This window comes from Peromyscus leucopus, chromosome 1, assembly GCF_004664715.2.
Source record: "Peromyscus leucopus breed LL Stock chromosome 1, UCI_PerLeu_2.1, whole genome shotgun sequence".
In the NCBI taxonomy this organism is placed as follows: domain Eukaryota; kingdom Metazoa; phylum Chordata; class Mammalia; order Rodentia; family Cricetidae; genus Peromyscus; species Peromyscus leucopus.
Genome location: NC_051063.1, coordinates 189,738,084 through 189,760,339, shown reverse-complemented (window position 1 = coordinate 189,760,339; position 22,256 = coordinate 189,738,084). Strand labels below are relative to the sequence as shown.

The following is a 22,256-nucleotide window of genomic DNA, read 5'->3' as shown; positions in this document are numbered from 1 at the left end:
GGTATGCTGTATATTCATCTTGATAGAATTATAGTATGTCGTTATTTTTTTCTTTTTTTCTGTCCTGGCCTATTTCTCATTCACTAGAGAATACTCCAGTTTGCATGACTTTGTAAGATTTTGTTGTTGCTCTTGTTGTTTGTATAAAACTTTAATTCATGATGGCCTGATATGATACAGGAATTTACTTCAATTTTCATGTATCTGTCAAGAACTGCTTTGTTTCTAAAAATGAGGTCAATTTTGGAAAAAGAATCATGAGGTACAGAAAAGAAGATATAATCTTTGGTGTTTGGGTGAAATGTTCTGAAAACATCTGTTAGGTCTATTTGGTTTACAGCATCTGATATCGACAGTATTTCTCTATTTAGGTTTTGTCTGCATGGCCTGTCCATTGGTGAGTGTGGGGTATTGAAGTCTCCCGCTATCAATGTGTGGGGCTCAATATACTAATTTTAAAATACTAGGTTCTTTTACAAACATGAGTTACTTTGTGTTGGGCCAGAGATTTTAAGAATTGAAATGCTATCTTGGTTGATTTTTTTTTTTTACTTTAATGAGTATGTATTGTCCTTCGCCTAAGAGCTTTGTTTAGTGGTTTGAAGTCTATGGTAAGCCGGGCGTGGTGGCGCACACCTTTAATCCCAGCACTCGGGAGGCAGAGGCAGGCGGATCTCTGTGAGTTCGAGGCCAGCCTGGGCTACCAAGTGAGCTCCAGGAAAGGCGCAAAGCTACACAGAGAAACCCTGTCTCGAAAAAACCAAAAAAAAAAAAAAAAAAAAAAAAAGAAGTCTATGGTATCAGATATTAAAATGGCTATACAAGCTTGTCTCTTAAGTTCATTTTCTTGAAATATATTTCCAATTATTTACCATGAGTTAATGTCTGTATTAATGTTGAGGTGAGTTTTGAGAATACAGCAAAAAGATGGGTCCTGCTGGGTGGTGGTGGCACTTGCCTTTAATCCCAGCACTTGGGAGGCAGAGGCAGGCAGATCTCTGTGAGTTCGAGGCCAGCCTGGACTACCAACTGAGTTCCAGGAAACCCGCAAAGCTACATAGAGAAACCCTGTCTCAAAAAAAAAAAAGAAAAGAAAAAAGAAAAAAAGGATGGGTCCTATTTTCACATCCATTCAGTCAGTCCCTGTCTTTTAAATTGAGGAATTGAGTCCTTTCCTATCGAGAGATTTTAATAACTAATGATTATTGATTCTTGTTACTTAGTTTGGGTGCTCTTGGTGCTCTGTGTGTGTGCTTCACTTATTTTCTTTAATAGTCTAAGATTGTTTAATCCCTCTGTCTTTGTGGAAGTCATTTTCCTTCTATCACCTTCTATATGTACTTACTTAAAAATGGATATTATCTGTAAACTAATGGATAGCCATGCCAACATCAACAGACCCAGAAAGGCTACCCAACAGGTAGGGCTCAAGGGGGTATATGATTCTCCCTGGGAAAGGGAGATAGAAGATATTTTGTGAATGGGCTGGGTGTGGGTATGTGTGGGAACAGGAAGTATCAGATTGGGCTGTGTGGAGGGAAATAGTATTGAAAAAGATGACTAGATATTGGAGGAAACTAGGGGTCATGTAAAAACCCGGTGAAAGGGAAATTCACAGGAATATGTAAAGATGACCCCAATTAGGACACCTACCTAGACCAGATACATATCCTGAACTATCCATCTCCTATGGCCAGGTAAGATTTTCAGTGGAGGGACTGGGATGACAACCCAGCCACATAACCATTGACCTACAGTCTTTCCTGCCTATGTAACGTGCTGGGGCAAGGGTTTTACAGAGATTGTGGGAATGACAAACCAATGAAAGGTCAAGCCAGAATATGTTGCCAGATACCCTCAGAACAGAGATAGAAGAGGTATAAGCAGCCCTGTAGGTTCTGGGGAACAGAACCCTGGTCTTCTAGAAGAACAGCAAATGCTATTAACCACAATGCTACCTCTTCAGGATGGTATAAGGAAATATTTACCCAAATAATGAACTGCAAATTTACCAAAATTTAAGAAATGGGTTCCTTAAAAGTCATAAATGATAGAAGTTAGTGGTAAAATTAAACAAATAATAATTTTGATTACAATCTTTTCTTAGGCATATTAGAATTTTTTAAAGGACACATGAGGTTCATATACACACAATTGATTAGTACTCAGCTGGTACTATCATTTAATTCACTGAGAATTAAATGATACAATTATTAAGAACAGGAACAAAATAAAACATCATCAATTCAGAGAAAAAAAAACCTTGTTATTTTGCCTTTAAGCTACAAACTTAAATGTGAGGGATGTGTGTGTTTGTGTGTGTGTGTGTGTGTGTGTGTGTGTGTGTGTGTGTGTGTGTGTGTGAAGAGAGCCTGGAGAGTTTTTTTCAGCATTAAAAAAGTCTGATAGTTTTGGACATCTAAATTACATAGCCAATGATAAGAAAATTACTGTAGATGAATAAAAAAGCCACATATTATGTGGAGCACCAACAACCCTAGGGAAGAGGTGGAGGAAGGATTGTAGGAGTAAGAGAGGTCAAGGACACAATGAGAACATGGTGTTCAGGATCAACTAAGCAGAGATCGCAGGGGCTCAAAGTGACTAAAGGGGCAGTCACAGAGCCTCCATGGGTCTATGCTAGGTCCTCTGCATACATGCAATGGTTGTTTAGCTTGGGGTATTTGTGGGACTGTTCACAGTGGGACTGCATGTCTCTCTCTGACTCTTTTGCCTGTTCTTGAGAAAATTTTGCTCCTACTGGGTTGCCTCATCCAATTTTGATAAGAGGGTTTGTGTTGGGTTTTATGTCATCTTGTTATGCTGTGTCTATTTGACCTCCCTGAGAGACCTAGTCTTTATGAAGGAAAAGGAGAAGCAATGGGTCTAGTGGAGAGAGGAAGTGTGGCATGTTGGCCGGAAGGGATGGAGGGAGGGGAGACTACTGTTAGGATGTATTTTTGTGGGAATAATAATAATTAAATAAGAAATTCAGGATCACACACAAAAAAACAGGGGAATGAAGTGAATAATACACTTCAATACCTAAAAATGGAAAAAAATCAATAGTAAGAAAAAGGACCAAATTGAAATTTCTCTGGAAATAAAAAATTTAAAAATTCATGTAAGAAAAACTATAGTCAAGCTTCACCATCAGAATATACTATTCCAGAGGGTGGGAGGGAGAACATGGGAATCCGTGGATGATATATAGAACTACTTTACATTGTAAAATAAAATTTAATTAATATAAAAAAAGAATGTTCCATTCCAACTGAATTTTAAACAGATCATCAGAGGAAACTTTTCACATTCATATGGATAAACAACAAGAAGAACATAAACAAATAGCTGAAATATATAAAAACAATAAGTGAACTCTTGGAACTCTTACCATGTTTGATTTCCAGTTGTACTGAAAACCTATAGTTATAAAAACCGCATGATACAGTCATAACAAGAGATAGGTTGGTCAATTGAAACAAACTGTTGTTTCTTTTTCTTCTAGAGTTCTCAGGTGGGCTGTTAACCTGCTAGTGTAAGATTTCTCCAACTTCTTTGTGTGGGGATTTAGAGCTCTAAACTTTCCTCTTAGTACTGCTTTCATAGTGTCCTATAAGTTTGGGTATGTTGTACATTCATTTTCATTGAATTCTAGGAAGTCTTTAATTTCTTTCTTTCTTTATTACTTCCTTGACCAAGTGGTGATCCAGTTGAGCATTATTCAGTTTCCATGAGATTGTAGGCTTTTTGTATTTTTTGTTGTTCTTGAATTCTAACTTTAAGCCATCGTGGTCAGATAAAACATGGGAGGTCATTCTAACTTTTTTTGTATCTACTGAGATTTGCTTTGTAACTGAGTATGTGGTGAATTTTAGAGAGGGTTCCATGGGGTACTGAGAAGAAGGTATATTCTCTTCTGTTTGAGTGGAATGTTCTCTAGATTTCTACTAAGTCCATTTGAGTCATAACCTCTGTTACTTCTCTTATTTCTCTGTTAAGTTTCTGTCTGGCAGACTTGTCCATTGGTGAGAGTGGGATGTTGAAGTCTCCCATTATTAGCGTGTGGGGTTTGATATGCAATTTAAGCTTTGGTAATGTTTCTTTTACAAATGTGGGTGCCCTTGTATTTGGGACATAAATGTTCAGAATTAAGACTTCATCTTGATGGATTTTTCCTGTGATGAGTATGTAATGACCTTCTTGATGTCTTTTGATTAATTTTATTTTGAAGTCAATTTTGTTAGCTATTAGGATAGCTACACCAGCTTACTTCTTAAGTCCATTTGACTGGAACTTTTCCCAGCCCTTTCCTCTCATGGAGTGCCTTTCTTTGATGGTGAGGTATGTTTCTTGCATGCAAAAGTAGGGTGGATCCTATTTTCATATCCAGTCTGTTAGCCTGGGTCTTTTCATAAAAGAATTAAGTTTATTGATGTTAAGGAATATTAATGACCAGTGATTGTTAATTCCTGTTAATTTTTTGATGGTAGTGTGTGTGTGTGTGTGTGTGTGTGTGTATGTGTGTGTGTCTGTGTGTGTATTTCCCTTCTTTGAGGTTTGTTGGTGTGGGATTATCTATTGCTGTGTTTTCATGCATGCATCTAACTTTCTTAGGTTGGAGTTTCTTTGTAGTGCTTTTGTAGGGATGGCATTGTGAATAAGTATTGTTTAAATCTGGTTTTGTCATGAAATATCTTGTTTACTCTGTATGTGGTGACTGAGAGTTTTGCTGGGAATAATAGTGTGGGCTGGCACCAATGGTTTCTTAATGTCTGTTCAAGACCTTCTGACTTTCAGAGTCTCCATTGTGAAGTCAGATATCATTTTAATGGGTCTGCCTTTATATGTTACTTCACTTTTTTTTCTTTGCAGAGCTTATTTTTTCTTTATTTTTTATGTTTATTTTTTTATTATTATGTAGTGAGGGTATTTGGGGGGGGGGGTCCTGTCTATTTTGTGTTCTGTAAGCTTCTTGTATCTTTATAACATTTCCTTCTATAGGTTGGGAATGTTTTCTTCTATGATTTTGTTGAATATATACTCTGTGCCTTTGACCTGATACTATTATTATTGTTATTGTTATTATTATTATTATTATTATTATTATTATTATTATTATTATTATTATCATTACTATTATATTCCTATTATTCTTACGTTTGGTCTTTTCATGGTGTCCTAGATTTCCTGGAAATTGTGTGTTATGACCTTTTCGCCTTTAATTTTATTTGACTGATGAATCTATTTCCTGTGTTGTATCTTCAATGCCAGAAATTCTCTCCTCCCTCTCTTGCATTCTCTTGGTTTTGCTTGCATCTGTAGGTCCTGTTTATTTACTCAGTGGAGGGTAGTCCTGCCTACTATCATGCAACTGGGGCGGCAATGGATGGGAATATAGGGGCAGGGTTGTGCCCCTGGGCCTAATGCCTAGAGGTTGAGGTGATCATCTAGGAGAACAAAGATTCACCTCTTGGTCCAATCAGAGCTGGTGAAGTCTGAGTCTCAGAGCAGCAGTGGTCTTCGGGGATAGGTGGGTTGGAGCAGTGGTGTGGGGCTTGTTGGTTACAGTGTCTGGTGAGGGGTTGATAGTCAGGCCTACCTTTAAAGGACCTGACTGATGGCCTGTACCTCAGGCTGCAATGGGGAGAGATATAGGGGGATGGGTTGTGCCACTGGGCCTAAAGCCTAAATGCTGGAGTGACTGGCTAGGTGAACAAAGACTCACCTCAAAAATTCCCTTTTTAGATCTCTGTGTAGCTATAGTTTTCTTGCCATGCCCACAGTCAGAACAAATCTTTGTCACACGCCAGTGCCATAGCCGCTCAGACCCAACCAATTAAACACAGAGACTTATATTGCTTACAAACTGTATGGCTGTGGCAGGCTTCTTGCTAACTGTTCTTAAAGCTTAAATTAATCCATTTCCATAAATCTATACCTTGTCACACGGCTCATGGCTTACTAGCATCTTCACATGCTGCTTATCATGGTGGTGGCTGGCAGTGTCTGCTTCTGCTTTCCTGTTCTTTCTTTTCTCCTCTCTGTTAGTCCCGCCTATACTTCCTGCTTAGCCATTGGCCAATCAGTGTTTTATTTATTGACCAATCAGAGCAACACATTTGGCATACAGAACATCTCACAGCATCTCTGTCCCATTTTAGCTGGACAATTTGGTTTGATTGTGTCCAGCTTACTGAATTCTTTATATTTTTTTTTGGATGTTCATCTTCTATTGGACATGCAGTTGGTAAAATTTATTTCTCATTAGGTGGGCTGCTGCCTTATATGAATGATGGTATCTTTGCCTTAAAGAAGCATTTAAGTTTCAAGAGAACCCATTTATTAATTTTTTATGTTAGTGCCTGTGCTATCTGTGTTCTATTCAGAAAGCCATCTTCTGTGACAACACATTCAAGGCTATTTGGCACTTTTTCTTCTATCAGGTTTAGTGTAACTGGTTTATAGGTTTTATGATGTGGGTTTTGTGCAGGGAGATGAGTATGAATCTATTTGCAATTATCTAAATGTAGAAATTCAATTTAACCAATACCATATGATAAATATGCTGCCTTTTTTCCCATGTGCACTTTTGACTTATTATTTCATCAGAAATCTGTTATTCATAGGTGCGTAGATTTATGTCTGAGTTTTCAGTTCAATTCCATTGATAAACATATCTGTTTTTATTCCAATATCATGCTGTTTTTATGATTAAAGTTCTGTAGTACAACTGAAAATCTGGAATGGGGAGACTTCAATCAGCACTTTTATTGTTCAGGAATGTTTTAGTCATCCTGGCTTTTTTCTTCTACATGAAGTTGAGGATTGTCCTTTCAACATTTGTAAAGAATTGTGTTGGAGTTTTGATAGGGATTGCACTAAGTCAGTAAATTACTTCTGCTTAGATAGCCATTTTTACTATGTTAATTCTACCAATCCAAGAATATGAAATATATTTCTATCTTCCTTAATAAAAACTGTTAGATTACATTCCTAAAGCTAGCCACCAAAGTAATTTCCCTTATTTGGGCACTTTCCTCTTCTGAGGTTGGCTACTAAGGTCCAGCTATCAAAGTATTGAAGTCTGACAATCAAAAGTCTCTTTTTGGCTGCCCTAATTAACCATTCCAATCAAAAAATAAACACCTCATCCTAACATGGGGTTTCTCCTTTTAGCTCTATAAACTGCCATTTGCCTTCAGAATACTTCTGTCTCCTCTTTATCCAAATGCAGTTCTTTGTCCCCACCCCACCCCCAGGCAACTGTGGTCATATTTTGTTTGTGCTCTAACAACTAAAGCTTACCTAGAGATCAGAGTATGGAGCTAGTGGCTAGAAGCCAGGCAGTGGTGGCACAATGCATTTAATCCCAGCACTTGGGAAGTAGAATCAGGAAGTGATATGGTAGGGTGGAGAAAGGAATATAAGTTGGACAGAGACAGGAGCTTGGCCCTTATAGACTGAAGAGTTGTCAAGGTAAGATGTGAGTGGCTGGTTGTTCCTTTGTCTCTCAAATCTTTCAGCATTTACCCCAATATCTGGCCTGGGTTTTTATTATTAAGATCAATTAAAATTCACCCCACATCTGGCATCCAACTTGTGAGACATGAACTCACAAAAAGCCACTCATCTGTGGCTTTGCAGCCACCAGCACAGACGAGGGCTATACATGGCCAGAGTCGATAACCCAACAGCTAAGGATTTCCTTTCTGTTTCCAAGCCCACTGAGTAAGTCTGGAATTTTTTTCTATTATAGCCTGTCTGCTGCAAACTTCATAGGCACATGGGCTCAGAATGTTGCCGAAGTTATCCCCTCTCATGATCAGCCACATCTACCTTTAGGCAGCTCCCACCACACAAGTTTCTTCCTCATGATCTACTGTGTGCATTTTTCAGATAACAGGTTCTCTTTCCTGGTGAGTTGTAGGTATTCCCTGGACCCCTTTCTTGGGCTACTGTCATAGTAGGTATCTGCCTTACTTCAACCTCATCTGAATTTTTAATTTTGGCAGATTTGGTGAGACAACTGGAAATTCTCAAAGGCAGAGTTTATTAAAAGAGTGAGTTTTTCCCCACATTAAAATGGGAAACTATTAACATGGGGGGAATTGGGTTTCTGTATGTCAATACACTGGGCAGTTTGGAAATGGAGCACTTAAATGAGAGGATAACTAATTTAGATGGGATTTATATAGTGCCAATTATAAATATTATCTCTTTGATCATTTTTGCCTTATCACTAAAAAATAGTTAATAAAATGCCAAGATAAAAGTTTAAAAAACTAATTAAAAAGAATGATAGAGATATTCAGACCCAGAGCAAGTAATTTAAAGGAGAACCAATCTCAGCATTGCATTATAAGATTGAAAGGAACAACCTAAGATTTTCAAACAACCAACCTTAATTTACCCAGTAACTTTACAGGAACTGCCAAATGGTAGATATCCTCAAGGGTGAGTAAGAGCTTAATAGACTGTTCAAATGTTAGATTTAAGGAGATTCAAGGAATCAATAGTCTCATATGTTGTGCATTCACCTTTTGTGAAGCAGAGGTTAAACTTGTGGTCATCTTATATCAGAACTATCTCTCAAGACTGGAGAGTGTTCGGTACAACAGTTTAAAGCTTTCTCAGGTTTTAGGTAAAAACACTTGCCCTATGTTTTGGCAAAATTTGTCACTGAAAGTTGTCTTGTGTCCTGCCCAGTCTGTAGCTGCTCAGACCCAGGTAAACACACGAAGGCTTATATTAATTATAGCTGCTCATACACTAGCTCAGGCCTACCACTGACTAGCTCTTACACGTAAACCCAGCTCATTCTGTTAATCTATATGTTCCCATGTCTTTTGTGGCTTTACCTGTGTGTCATTAAGTGCTCCTCCCTAGACAACAGGCCAGCACCTCTCAACTCAGCCTTCCTCTTCTTCTTGTCTGTTTATCCCACCTATACACCCTACCAGGCTACTGGCCAATCAGTGGTTTATTAAAACACTGTACAAAATCATTATCCCACAACAATAACTTTCTGCAGAGTAACACAGCCAGGATCCCTAATTTCTACCCTTTCTGTAATTATCATTAGCCGCTTCTGGCCAGGATCATCTCTGAATAGACAAAAGTGTCTTACCGGAGATACTTCAAAACTTCTCTAAGAACAAACTTAAGCATTCCCACTATCTGTTTGAGAAGGTGGATGAGCTTATTAAGCTTAACATTCTCATTTCCAAAGTCTTATTTTTAGGGTTAGGTCCACCCTTAACAGTTAACTCAAAACTGAAGCAAAAAAAAAAAAAAAAAAAAAAAAAAAAAAAAAAAAAAAAAAAAAAAAAAAAAAAAAAAAAAAAAAAGCCTTCCTACATACAGGTACATCTAGCTGTGGTTGAAGTTGCCTAGCCAAGTTGCCTAGTTACCAAGCAAACTTCCCTACCCTGCCAGAAGTGGCAGAAGCTGAGATAGCTTGGAGAGATAAGGGCCAAAGGGATAAAAGGAAGTTTTATTTTCAAAGCAAAGATAGAGAAGAAAATAGGAATGAAAGAACTAGATAGGTAAGAAATGGTGGGGAATAAACTGAGGTGGGGAAGAAGTAGATTAAAAGAGAACTAAATTGGAGAAGAACTAGATTGGAGGACTAGAAGAGAGAACTAGGAGGATGAGATAGAAGATGAGGAAGTCAGATGGGGAAGAACTAGATGCGGAAGAACGAAGTGAGAAAGACGAAGAAGGGTAGAAATAATAGTCTTACAGGGAACAGCAGAAAGAGGTAGAGAGTATTAGGCAAGAAAGGAGCTAAGTAAGAGAGCAAATGGAAGGCATGTGGAGTGAGAGCTGACTCAGAATAACAAATCATATAGACTAAAGATCTCTGTGTACATAGATTTATTAGAGAATCTCTCAGATTAATCCACAACCGGTAGCATCTTTTCTAAAACTCTGGGTGAATGCAATTCAGGGGCTGGACCCCAATAGCTTTCATTACCTGGTGCATGTCATGATAACCATACTAATTAGAAGATTAATTACCCAAGTACATCCAGGGAGAGAGGAATCAATTAGAGGAGGCTGTCCAGAGTAGAGTCAGTTTCCCAGAGAGTCATAAAGATGACCTCTGAAGTCTTCATCTACCAAGTAGACCTAACCAAAGGGTGCTGCAGCCCCAAGGACATGGTACCCCCTGGAGTGTTGAGTAGTTTGAATAATACCTTGTCCAGTCCCCTAAGAATATTTTTCAAACCATCTATCAGAACAAGTCTAAAGAGAAGGAGCTTCTGATAGAACTTACAGGACACAATCTTGAGATAAGAGCTATGTCAGCCAGCTCCAGTCAGTTTACAAGCTTAGATAAAGAAGCAACAGACTATCTTAATCCCAAAAGGCTCCCTGAAAAATAAAAACGAAAGATTTAAAACACCTCTAAGGGCCTCAGACCTAGCGGGATGGTTTCACTTGCAGACTATGATAAGTGGCAAAGTTTCTAACTTTTCCCTTTTAGGAAGAAACCTGCTGTTATTTCATTCAGGGCCTAACAAAGAGATAACACAATATTATCACACTACATGACCTCCTGAGAGCATAAACTATAGCTAATGAAGTCTACTAAGTCCTATGAAGTGACAGCCTCCTGCTACAATCAGCTTTTTTTTTCTATGACTCAGCAGAATCTAAATGGATAACTTGGGCTGTAAAATTTCTAACCTGCTCTGCAGATAGCCCTGGAGCTCCATCCAGCAGGTTTCTTTAATAACAATACAAACCTCAAAGCCCTGCTTGAGCCAGTATTAAAACTAAGGCAATTACCCAGCATTCATAAACTAATTCTTTAGCTCTCCTATCACTGTATTACAAAAGTGTCTGTTTTTCCTTTTCTCTTTCTGGGTTGGCTATTTCTATGGGGTATTTAGTTATTTACAAAAATCTTGGCCAAATCTAAGAACTTTCAGTTAAATCATTCAAACCAGACTTGCAAAAAAGCAATACTCTTCCATGATCTGGAAACCCTATGGGTCTGGACCCCAGAGACTTCTGGAGACTGAGAAATCCCACCTAAGTAAATCCTTCCTGAACATCTGCCTTCTTTTGTCTCTGAACCTAACTGCCTGCCTGTAATTAATCTCCTTGCATTTCTGCTGTGTCTCAGGTCACTTCAGCATTCATCTCAAGTCCTCTCCTCACCTTGCCCTTCCCAGCAGTTACCTGGCTTGATTACAAACTGAACAAATTGGCTGCTACAGATAAAACGACAAAACAATACACTTCTCCCTTTAATTTTTTTTTTACTGTGCTTATCTTATTTTATGATACATCATATAGGATTTATCCAATTGTCACTCTCCTTACATACAATAATTCTGAATAAGAGCTCTTGTCTCTATATGAAAATAACTTCAGTACAGGCTTATAATTTTTTAAGCCTAAACCTATCATGGATAAATCTTAAAGTTCTAAGTTTATAAGGACAACTAACTTATAAACTATTAAGAATAAGTTTATATTAATTAAAAACAATTAAAGATAATTACGATATACAACTTATCAATTGTTTGGCCAACTTAAGCTGTAACTGTTTAAGGATAAGTTGTACTTAAATTATAAGCTATTAAAAACAATTATTGGGATACAAGTTACATCTTGATCATCTTAAAAAAAGTCTAATTCTCTAATATATGTAAAATCATATTTATATACCTGCTTAGTATGCCAAATATAATCAATTCATTACTTAGCACCTGGCATTTAAAATGTTTAAGATTCCCATTTTAGACAAAACTGCCATGTCCCTTAGTGCCAGGGTTTAGTCCAAATTAGACTTTGGGATCATTTGTTCTGTATTTCCACTTACCAGGTCTAAAGATAATTTGTCTTGCTACTCAATTTCAAATTCAAAAAACAGTTTTCAAAATAATCTTTGACTATTACTTTGTTTAAAGGAATTCATTCACTCTACATTGGCTGCTCTCCATATTTAATCATTCATGTCTCCTAAAGAAATAAATACAAAGATGCTTTTAGAAGTAAAGTTTTTATAAGGATATGAAGGCTTAGATATAAAGAATGTTTAGGGAAGTTCAGAAATAACTTAAGATATGTGAAATACAATTTATTGGGAGAGATAAATATAACATATAAACATCTAATATATTACTAATGATACATAAGTCTCAGTAAATAATCTAGATATACTGAGGATGTATGTCTAAGTTAGATATAATGATGAAGTGTTTTATTGTCTGAGATATATAGGCTTTAGGAGTAGAATTATGTTCCACCTCTTTCACAATACAAACACTGACTCCCCAACACTATGCCTTAATACAAGAGTCTATGGACCTCCCTAGAAGGACACTGTGGCTAATTATAGGCCATAAGCTCCTCTACTGTATAAAGTATCAATGTTACCCCAGGGATGATTGATTTTGATTGGAGAGAATAAGACCATTGTATACCTTCTACAAAAACATCAGATTCATGCAGGTCAGCACCTAAGGGAGGTGCCAGTTCTGATTCTAGTGATATGGCTTTCTGAGTACAGGAAATTAAATTTTCCAGACCAACTAAAAGTTTAAAACACATGGAAAGAAAATAATTGGCTTGCTAGACATAGGCACAGATATTTCAAGCATTTTGTGAAAAGATTGGCTGAGTTCTTGATACAACTATTACTCTTTCCTCTCTACTAGGCCTAGGTCAAGCTAATGTTGTAGCCAGAAGCTCGGAAATATTAATGTGATCTGATAGAGAAAATCATAGCACTTTCTGTCTATATGTCATCCCCTCCATACCTATCACTCTATGGAAAAGAGATGTACTACAACTAATGGGTGTGTTATTAACCTCTGCTAATGAACTGGATTCAGCTCAAATGCTTCAGATGGTTTTTACACCCTGAAAAGGACTTGGGTAAACAAGTCCAAGGCAAAATTGAGTCCATTATTCCAGAAATTAAAAAATGATAGACATGGCCTAGTGTATCAAAATCTATCCTAGGGACCACTGTTCTCACTGGTGATCTCCATTACACGGAAGTCTGATGCTCCTATAAGGGTTAAAAAATGGCCCTTAAATGCTGAGAAATATGAAGCTGCTACCTGTATGGTGGAAGATGGAGCCCTCACCACAAGCTCTTGGAACACACCAATATTTGTTATTAAGGAAAAAAATTAGGCTAATGAAGGCTGTTATAAGATCATAGCATATTAAATGGAATTCACTGGAGGCTATGGACACTTTACAGCCTGGCTTGCCATCTCCTATGGCCATCGCAAGAAATCAAAAACATAATTGTGATAGATTTGCAAGATTGCTACTTTACCATACCTCTAAACTGTAAAGACTGTCAATATTTCACCTTTCAGCTTACCTTCCCAAATTTTCATAGACTCTATCAGGAGTATGAGGGAAATACCTTACCTCAAGGAGGCAAAACTAGCCTGACAATATGTCAAAAATATGTTTTTGGAAATTTGTAAAATGTATTCTGAGGTTTATCTTGTTCATTGTATGAATGATATATTGATTTCTCATGCTGACAGAGTCTATTTACAAGAAACATTACATTTTCTGGTCCAACAATTGACTTTATATTGGGCCTCAAATGGCCCCAGAAAAATCCAAATTCAACCTTTTTTCTCATATTTGGGAAATCTTACTCACACAGATTTTGTCTCTCCTCAATGTTTTCATTTGGGAATGCACTGTTTAAAACCTTTACATGATTTTCAAAAACTACATGATGATCTCTCCTGAGTACATACTTATTTAGATATACACATGGTTGTACTCAAACCTTTATTTGACATTCCTCTTTAGTGACCCTAATCTAAGTTCATCATGAAAATTATACATCTGAAGTTAAAGCTTCCTTGACTGTTTGTGGAAGGGACTTAATTCTTAAAGACTAGGACTAGGAAGGAAATTAAACCAAAAAGAAAATATTTGTTTGGGCAAGATATTCATGTGACAATCATCCCTCATTGGCTGAACAGCATAATATCTTGTATTATGAGCCTGAAGATTGGCAAGTAACTCAGATAGGATAAATTGGCATCTTTTCATATGAACTACATTACCATTATCTGTTCATTATTGATGGTTTGTAAGAGTATTAAACATGATTTCATAATTTCAGGTGTTAATTCCATCTACAGCATTTGGGTCATTGATTTTCAATATCAGGAATGCCTAGAGCTCAGAAAATGGACAATGGCCTTCTTCCACTTCAAGAAGTTTTAAGAACTTGTGCTCAGCTTTCCTATATCCCACTAAGGCATTCTTTATAACCTCCAAGATCAAGCAATGGTAGAAAGAGCTCATCATACTTTAAACACCCAAACATCCAAATTGCAAAGTGAAGCATTTAATATTCATCTGCCCATCTTAACTTAAATCCTGTTCCATTTTAATCATATGAATATATATCTGAGGACAATACAAGTTCTTTCCTCAGCACATCTCCACAAAATTACACTTGAGCCTCTTGAACCCACTCACTGGTAATTGGAAGGTCCTGATGTTTTAATAGTGATAGTAAGAGAATATGATTGCATGTTTTAACAGTAAACTGACTCACCTTTTTGGATCCTGGATCACTTGATCATACCTCTTGGCCAGGCCACTGCAGGCAAAGGCACTCCTAGCTGCCAGTCAGGTTACAAGCTATAATATACGTCTAGATTCTTAATATTTAGACCTTGGCTTTAGGAATAAATTGATAGGAAAAAGAGGTTCCACCTAATAACTCCTTGACTCCATGTTCTACCACAAATATATAATTGTTTCCAGCAGGAATTCTAATCACTTAAAAAGTGAAAGGTTGTCAACTTCTTGCAAAATGTTGTGCTGTCTAGCTCCAGCCTGGCACCCCACACTCTAGTCCACATACCAAGGAGTCCTTCTGCACTCATGTTTGTCTCTCAGCACAGACTGATTCAAATTGCTGCGTGCATGGACAACACGTGAAAAAGCCAACTCTTCCCTGAGCTTCCACTGTATTCCAGCCTTTCTATATTCCAAACTTTGCCCTATTTCATCATGAAGCAACTATAAGCAAATTCCATACCCCCAAATGTCACTCTGCTTCATTTCCTTTTTGCTTACATAACCTTGCTACACAGAGACTAGATTAACTTTTTTAAAGGATTTATTATTAATTGTATGAAATCTTCCCATGATCCTGAATTGTGTGCCCTACCAGACACAATCTTCTGTGTCTTGTGTGCTTGTGACAATTTTTCTGTATGTCTTTCTGTGTATACCCTGACACAGGTTATTACTGCCTTCTCAAATAGAAATATTAATTCACCATTAACATTTTTCCAGTCATCTCCAAATTTAAATTTATCCACATTTTTTGCTTTCCCAGAGAGAATTAAACATTCTAATTTTCTTTGCTAAATGAAAAAACCAGAACTATTGCAAGCTGCAATAATAAGAAGGATTTCAGCTGATTATGACAAGCTACTACCTGGAAGAAGCCAAGGTCAAGCTGAGGCTCAAGGAGCCTTGGTGATATTGCCCTTTGATTATTTGCCATTTCCTGCTATGAATTTCTCATGTGTTGATGTAGCATTTCCATTATTTATTAGACACAATTCCCCCTCTGCTAATGGACTATTTAGATAAACTTCTGTACAGTAACACAGCAAGGATCCCGAATTTCAGGCCTTTCTGTAATTATCATCATTAGCAGCATTTCATCCAGGACCATCTCTGGATGGAGGAAGTATCTTAGCTGAGATACTTCACAGATTCTCTAAGAACAGACTTAAGTATCCAGATTACCTGTTTGAGAAGGCCTGGAGGATGTGTTAATTAAGCTTAACTTTCTCCTTTCTATGTTTAGATCAACCCTTACCTACAGTAAAACCAAATGATAGTGTTCTAAAAAAGGCAATAATAAATCTTGTAATTGCATTGTTATATTCAGGGATCAACATCTTGCTCAGTCATCTTCAGAGAATCTTCATTCTATAGCAGACAGGAACAAAGAGCAAACAGAAATAAAAATCCAGACATTATGGTTAGAGGAAGAAAACTAAGTTTAAAAGGGTTCCCTTTTCACATATCTCCCTCAAGCCACAGAAAATAGCATGGACCCATATGTAGAAAGAGATTAAGAGGCAGACAGAATGGAGGACTATAAAGGTCAAAGCATGTGAGTCTATTTAATGAATAATATCGATTTATTAAGATTTAAATTTAGAAATACACTCCCTAATTCAGACACAAGTAATCTTCTGAAGTCATCATTTATTCTTTAAGTGAGCAAATGGACCTGGCCAACAGATCAAACCAGTAAGAAGAAGAATGTGACCTCTCCCTTTACTTTTAAGAGGTCACATATGATGGCAAAAAACTCAGCCTCTTTTGGCCTGTATAGCTCATGACATGGGTTGAGCAGATACCATGACAGAGGACAGCAAATAAAAACTGTCTTATAAATTGACAGGATTGATAATTAAAAGAAATCATAGAACCTAGGAAACAGGAACAGTACAAACATCTTTTTTTCCCAGATGGGTCCCATACCTGAGAGTAGAAGTGATCACAAGCCTCATCCCTAAACCTGAAGCACACTACAATTGCTCACCACCAGCTAATTAGAATTTAATTTCTGTCAAAGGAGTCTTAATAGGGAATCGAGCTACTTTTAAGTGTAGACTGCATGCCCAGAAATAGATGGGAACAGAAAATTCAGTCAACCTCATTTTTGGAAGTCTTTGTCTCATACTATCGTGTCAGAGTTCCCACTTCGTCCCACTTTTTTAGATTTTTCATGCTGTGTGTGTGTGTGTGTGTTTACACACACACACACACACACACACACACACACACACATATATATATAAAACACAACAATATAAACAAACACACAAAAAAAAAACACAAAAAAAAAACACAACACACACACAACACACAACACACATATATATATATATTCAATTTTAAAATACACATTGCTTGCATATGTTATGGTTCAACGAAAGTTTTTGGGGGATTCCTGAGTGTACAGATACATGTGTTTAATTCTCATGCCTTCTCTTGGGCTCTTTTCCTTATATTTGTCACTTTGACCAAATCCAATGTCTTAGATTTTCTCTATCATAGTATGCTTTTATTATTATCTCCTAGAAACCTTACTTTTTTCCAATGAGAGATAGAAATGAGGTGAATTTAGATAGGAAGTGATGTGTGGAGGATCTTGGAGGAGCTTTAAGGATCTGGAGGGAGAAACCATAATCAGGGGATATTATATAAAAGAAAAAAATATTTTCAATGAATGGGAAAGAAGGAAAACCAGTGTACCCTTGTAGTGCTATGTAAACTTCAATTTAAATTTTTCATTTTATTTCCCTTATGTGTATGTATCTTTTTGAGTGTGCTCTTATGTGCACACCTGTGTGTAGGTGTTCTAGAGAGACAGAAAAGGCATCTGATCCACTGCCACTATTGTTATAGGTGCCTATGAATGGTAAGATGCATGGATTTGATAGTGAACTCATCTCCTTTGAAAAAGCCATACATGATTTTAAATGCTGATACATCTCCCCGTCTTTCAAAATATTATTTCTATCTATTCAACAAAACATCTTTCTTTCTCCTACGTTTTACTCCTCTAAATCCTAGTATGCAACAGCAGTCTCTTCTCACCTCCAGAAGGGGTAATTACTCTGCAAATATTCATTCCCTCTACTACAAACTTTCTTGGTTTTTCTCTTATGTTAAAACTCACACATTAGTTCAGATATCAAAAGAATTACTTGGAGTTTATTTCAAATATTACTTTGTATTAGAGAAATAAAAGAACACATCCCTTATTCACTAATCTTGAGAAACCATGTCTTTTAAAAATAAGTGTTTGAGTGGAAGATTATAGGATACAATGTACAGAAAAGTAGTATAACTGACATTTCTGGGAATTATCATAGAAGAAACAATAATAATCGATAGCTGATGCATACATCTTGCACTGTATCACAACAGATGTCTCTGTACCATCACTATATTTTTCAGCAACAATTTATTAAATGGGGGTTCAGGAAGATGTTTTCTCCCTTAACTTTTGAAGAGAATTTCTCTCAGGTCAGAACAAAATTATGTAGCACTTGGGGATAAAGATGCATCCCAGCAGACCTGCACTTGAGGACAAAATGGAGAAGACCTCCACTACCACCATGACCTTGCCCTTGGTGCTGTGGTAGACAGGGAGAAAGGTGATCCATACACTGCAGAACAACAGCATGCTGAAGGTCAGCAATTTGGCTTCATTAAATTTGTCAGGGAGATTCCTGGCCAAGAAAGCAAGGGAGCCATGGTATCCCAAGACACAGTAGAATGCAGTAACTGAGCCCTTGTTGCACACAATGATGATTTGGCCATACTCACAGTGTGCATCAATGTCAATAGAGGGAAGAGAAACTAGCAGCCATATTGCACAGAGAATAATTTGGGTAAGGGTACATATGGCAATGATGTAGTTGGGTGCCCTTGAAATAATGAAGAACCTCATCCTTCTTCCAGGGGCTATGACTATGAAAGCCAAAAGCACAGTCACTGTTTTGGCCAGCACAGTGGAAATAGCCACAGTGAATACAACTCCAAATGTGATTTGCTGTAGAATACAGGTAGCTGAGCTGGGATGGCCTATGTAGAGCAAGGGGCACAAGAAACAAAGCATGAGTGAGATGAGCAAGATGTAACTAAGATTCTGGTTGTTTGCCTTCACAAGGGGAGTGTCATGGTGCTTGACAAAGACCACAAGAACAAGCACTGTGAATGCAGAAAAGCACAAGGCTATTGAGGCAAGAGTCATTCCCAAGGGGTCTTCATAGGTCAGAAAGACCACAGATTTGGGAATACACTGGCTCTGCTCTATGTTGCCATACTGATCCTCTGGACACCTCACACATTTTTCCATATCTGATGGAGAAAGGAAAGTATGATTAATGCATCTTTAGCCATTTATTGACAGGATATTTCAATTTAATATGCTGAAGAAGCATTGAACTATCTGCATTTGTTTCTGAGGATGGAGTGGAAGGACATTGCTGAATATCAATGCTTCCATTTCATAATACTCATTCATTATCTTTATGGGGAATGAAACCAAACACACTCTGTATTGTTTATTTTATGGTGTGTTGATGATGTCATTTGTTATGTTTTCAGAAAGCACAGATATTTTCAGTACATGACTTAAACTGGTGAATTGACAGAGGGTAAAATCATTAACTATTATTTTGCAAAGAGTGTATTTTAAAGTCTCAGTTCCCATGGTTGTTTTGCCTCCTGACATCTTTCTGTCTGTTTTATTTATGTCTTTTCTGTAATAGATGGGGACTTTGTCTTCTATTGGAACACTTCCTATGTGTTTTCTAGTTTGAATTTACTAGCCCAAACCAATTGACATAGAAGAAATACTAAACATAATCTGTAGGGACACTTAGAATTCACACATGGCATGCCAACAAAAAGTAGATTTATTTGACCCAAAGAAAAATGAGCAGGGAATAGGAGACAGAAACAGGAGATAGAGAATGAAGAAGAAGAAAACAATAAGAAAGAGGGGGAAGAGGTTTTTGGACATGGAGCACTAAGAACTGCTCTGGATAGAGTAGACATAGACATGGCCTCTTGGAACATGGCAGCTTATAAAGATGAAAGGGAAATCCCTGGTTAGGCTGAAGTTTTTAATTTTGATTGGACAGTTTAATTAGGACAGACACAACAGAGTTTTGGAAGCTGGACTTCAATTCTTTGAATGCTGGACCTTATTAGTCAGCCTATGGAAGAGGGAGTGACCAAATAAGGGAATATATATTGGTGACTAGCTTTAGGAATATAATAGCCTTAGTTAGCATTTTTATTGCTGTGAAGAGAATCATGACCCCAGTAGCTCTTACAAAGGAAAACATTTGATTGAGTGGCTTATATTTCAAAGGCACAGTCCATTATCTTCATGGGGGGACATGGTGCTATGCATGCAGACATAGTTCTGGAGAAGAAGCTGAATATTTTACATCTTTGATCCATAGGCAACAGGAAGAAAACAGTCACACTTGGTATGACTTAAGCATATAAGAGGCCTCAAAGTCTTCATCCACAGTGGCACAAATCCTCCAATAAGAGGTCACCTTCTCCAACAAGACAACACCCTCTAATAGGGCCAATTTCATTCGAAATATCACTGTTTTCTCATAATTTTTAGCAAGGCAAAGGGAATGGGGAAAAAAGGCAGAGCTTGCTAGAGCCATATTTCCATGCTTATTGTAGCTAAATTTCCTTCATAATTAGTAAGTTTTGTGTGCGTATATATGTATGTATGTATCTACATGCAAAAGTAACAACAGAGCTCTAATATGAGAGTGACTGGGTTTATATGGGGGAAGCAGGAGGGGGATAGTGAAAGAAGAATGTTACATAAATGTAATTTTTATGTTTATAAATGTAAAAATAATTAATCAGATAAATATGTCCCCAGTTGTGTCCTTATCTGAAAGTAGGCATGGTTTGTCCCTGAGTCTTGTCTATAAGAAGCATAACACCCTCCTGTAGGCAGAAACCTCTGTATATACTTAGCAGTAACAAGCCTTTCTTCCTGATTCTAACACCTTTGGGAACAGACCACCACCTTTCTTCCTCTTTCACTAATTACCATCTATGAGAGTCTCAGATTTTGTGAGTGTACTCAAGTACAAATAGATATTGATAAAATACCATCATTTCAATAAATGAAGAACACCCGAAGGTTGGGGATTTAGCTCAGTGGTAGAGTTCATGCCTAGGAAGCACAAGGCCTTGGGTTTGATCCTCAGCACCCCCCAAAAAGAATAACAATCAAACAAGAGTGATAGGACACAAAGTTTGTTTGGAGGAATAACATCCTTTCCATAATTTGCAGTCTCCACCATGGTAAGTTTAAGAAACTTGAGTACAATTGCTCTGAATCATTGGAAATTGCATAGAGTCATGATGTGCTTCTAGGTTCAAGTCTTTTTTATCTAGAACAATGCATTTATGGACACATGTAACAAATTATTTTTTTAAAGGAATAGAAGTTTTTCTCAGTAGTGAAGAGAATATACTGCTCTTGCAGAAGAACTAATTCAGTTCTAAAGACCCATGTCAGGTGTCTCACATCTGACTGTAACTCTAAAAATAGGAGACTTGGATGCTTCTCACATGCACATGCAATTGTGGACACATAAACACACATTTCACATATACAAACATAACTAAATAATAAAAATATTTTCTGTAATTTTTGATGTATTTATTGTTGTAAATACTTTTTATTCTTATATTTTTCATATGTAAAAGAATTTCTTTAGAGATGATTAAAGTAAATTGCAGTAAGTTGTATATGCAAGTACATAGGGAGAAGAACACAGTCTCTAAGACTTGGCAACATCTTTTTATTAAATGGGTCCACGGGATGAACTCGTCATCAGATTTAGTAGAAATGGATTAAACTTCTGAACTGTTTTACTGGCCATAAATGTTCCTTAAGAACTTTTATTATACAGGATGATAGGCAACAAGAAAGAAAACATAAGTATCTGCCATTGTTATATAACCAACTCTAAGTAATCATTTGACTAACATGGGCTGTATAGGTGTCAACATCATTTGGATAACTGTAGCTAGTTGCTACAATATAAAACCATTGTGTCTTCTACTTTTTACTTTATTAGCTATGCAATATATAAAATACTGATTATAGTACTCCATATTTTCTACTTTATTTGGGAACAATTGTCCACACTCCTCTAGATTTCAAATCACAATGATACTTTGAAAGTGTGGCTCTCTGGACATAGCTTGAAATCCTTTGTAGCATACTGAACAGTTTCTTATAATTTCCCAAGAATTTGTTTCCACTCTTCACTAATCTTACAGAGACAGAGGGCTTATATTTGGTTTGTAGAACCCACGTAGCAGAATTCAAGTGATCAAAAGCCCTTGTAAGTTCTCCAGTGATTCCCTGCATATACATGGTTCCAATCAACTTATAAACTTATGTAGTGACACAAACACATAAATATAAAAAATAAATATTAGTAAATTTTCATAATTGGAATCTAATCTACTTGTTTCAAAAACGATCAGTCACGAGTAAAGACCTTCTATGGAATTCCCTCACATTGTGGTTTGATTATCAAAATTTCTATGAGAAAAGACCACCTACTGTGGATTTTCAATGAGTCAAAGATGTATGGCATGGTATAACATGTTACTTAAAGTGACATTGTTAATGATCA

At 37.0% G+C, this 22,256-nt stretch overlaps 1 pseudogene; it reads right to left on the bottom strand.

Moving 5' to 3' along the window:
- Positions 1 to 18,031: 18,031 nt before the first annotated feature.
- LOC119086828 lies at positions 18,032 to 22,217 on the bottom strand (annotated as a pseudogene).
- Between the last annotated feature and the right edge of the window lie 39 nt (positions 22,218 to 22,256).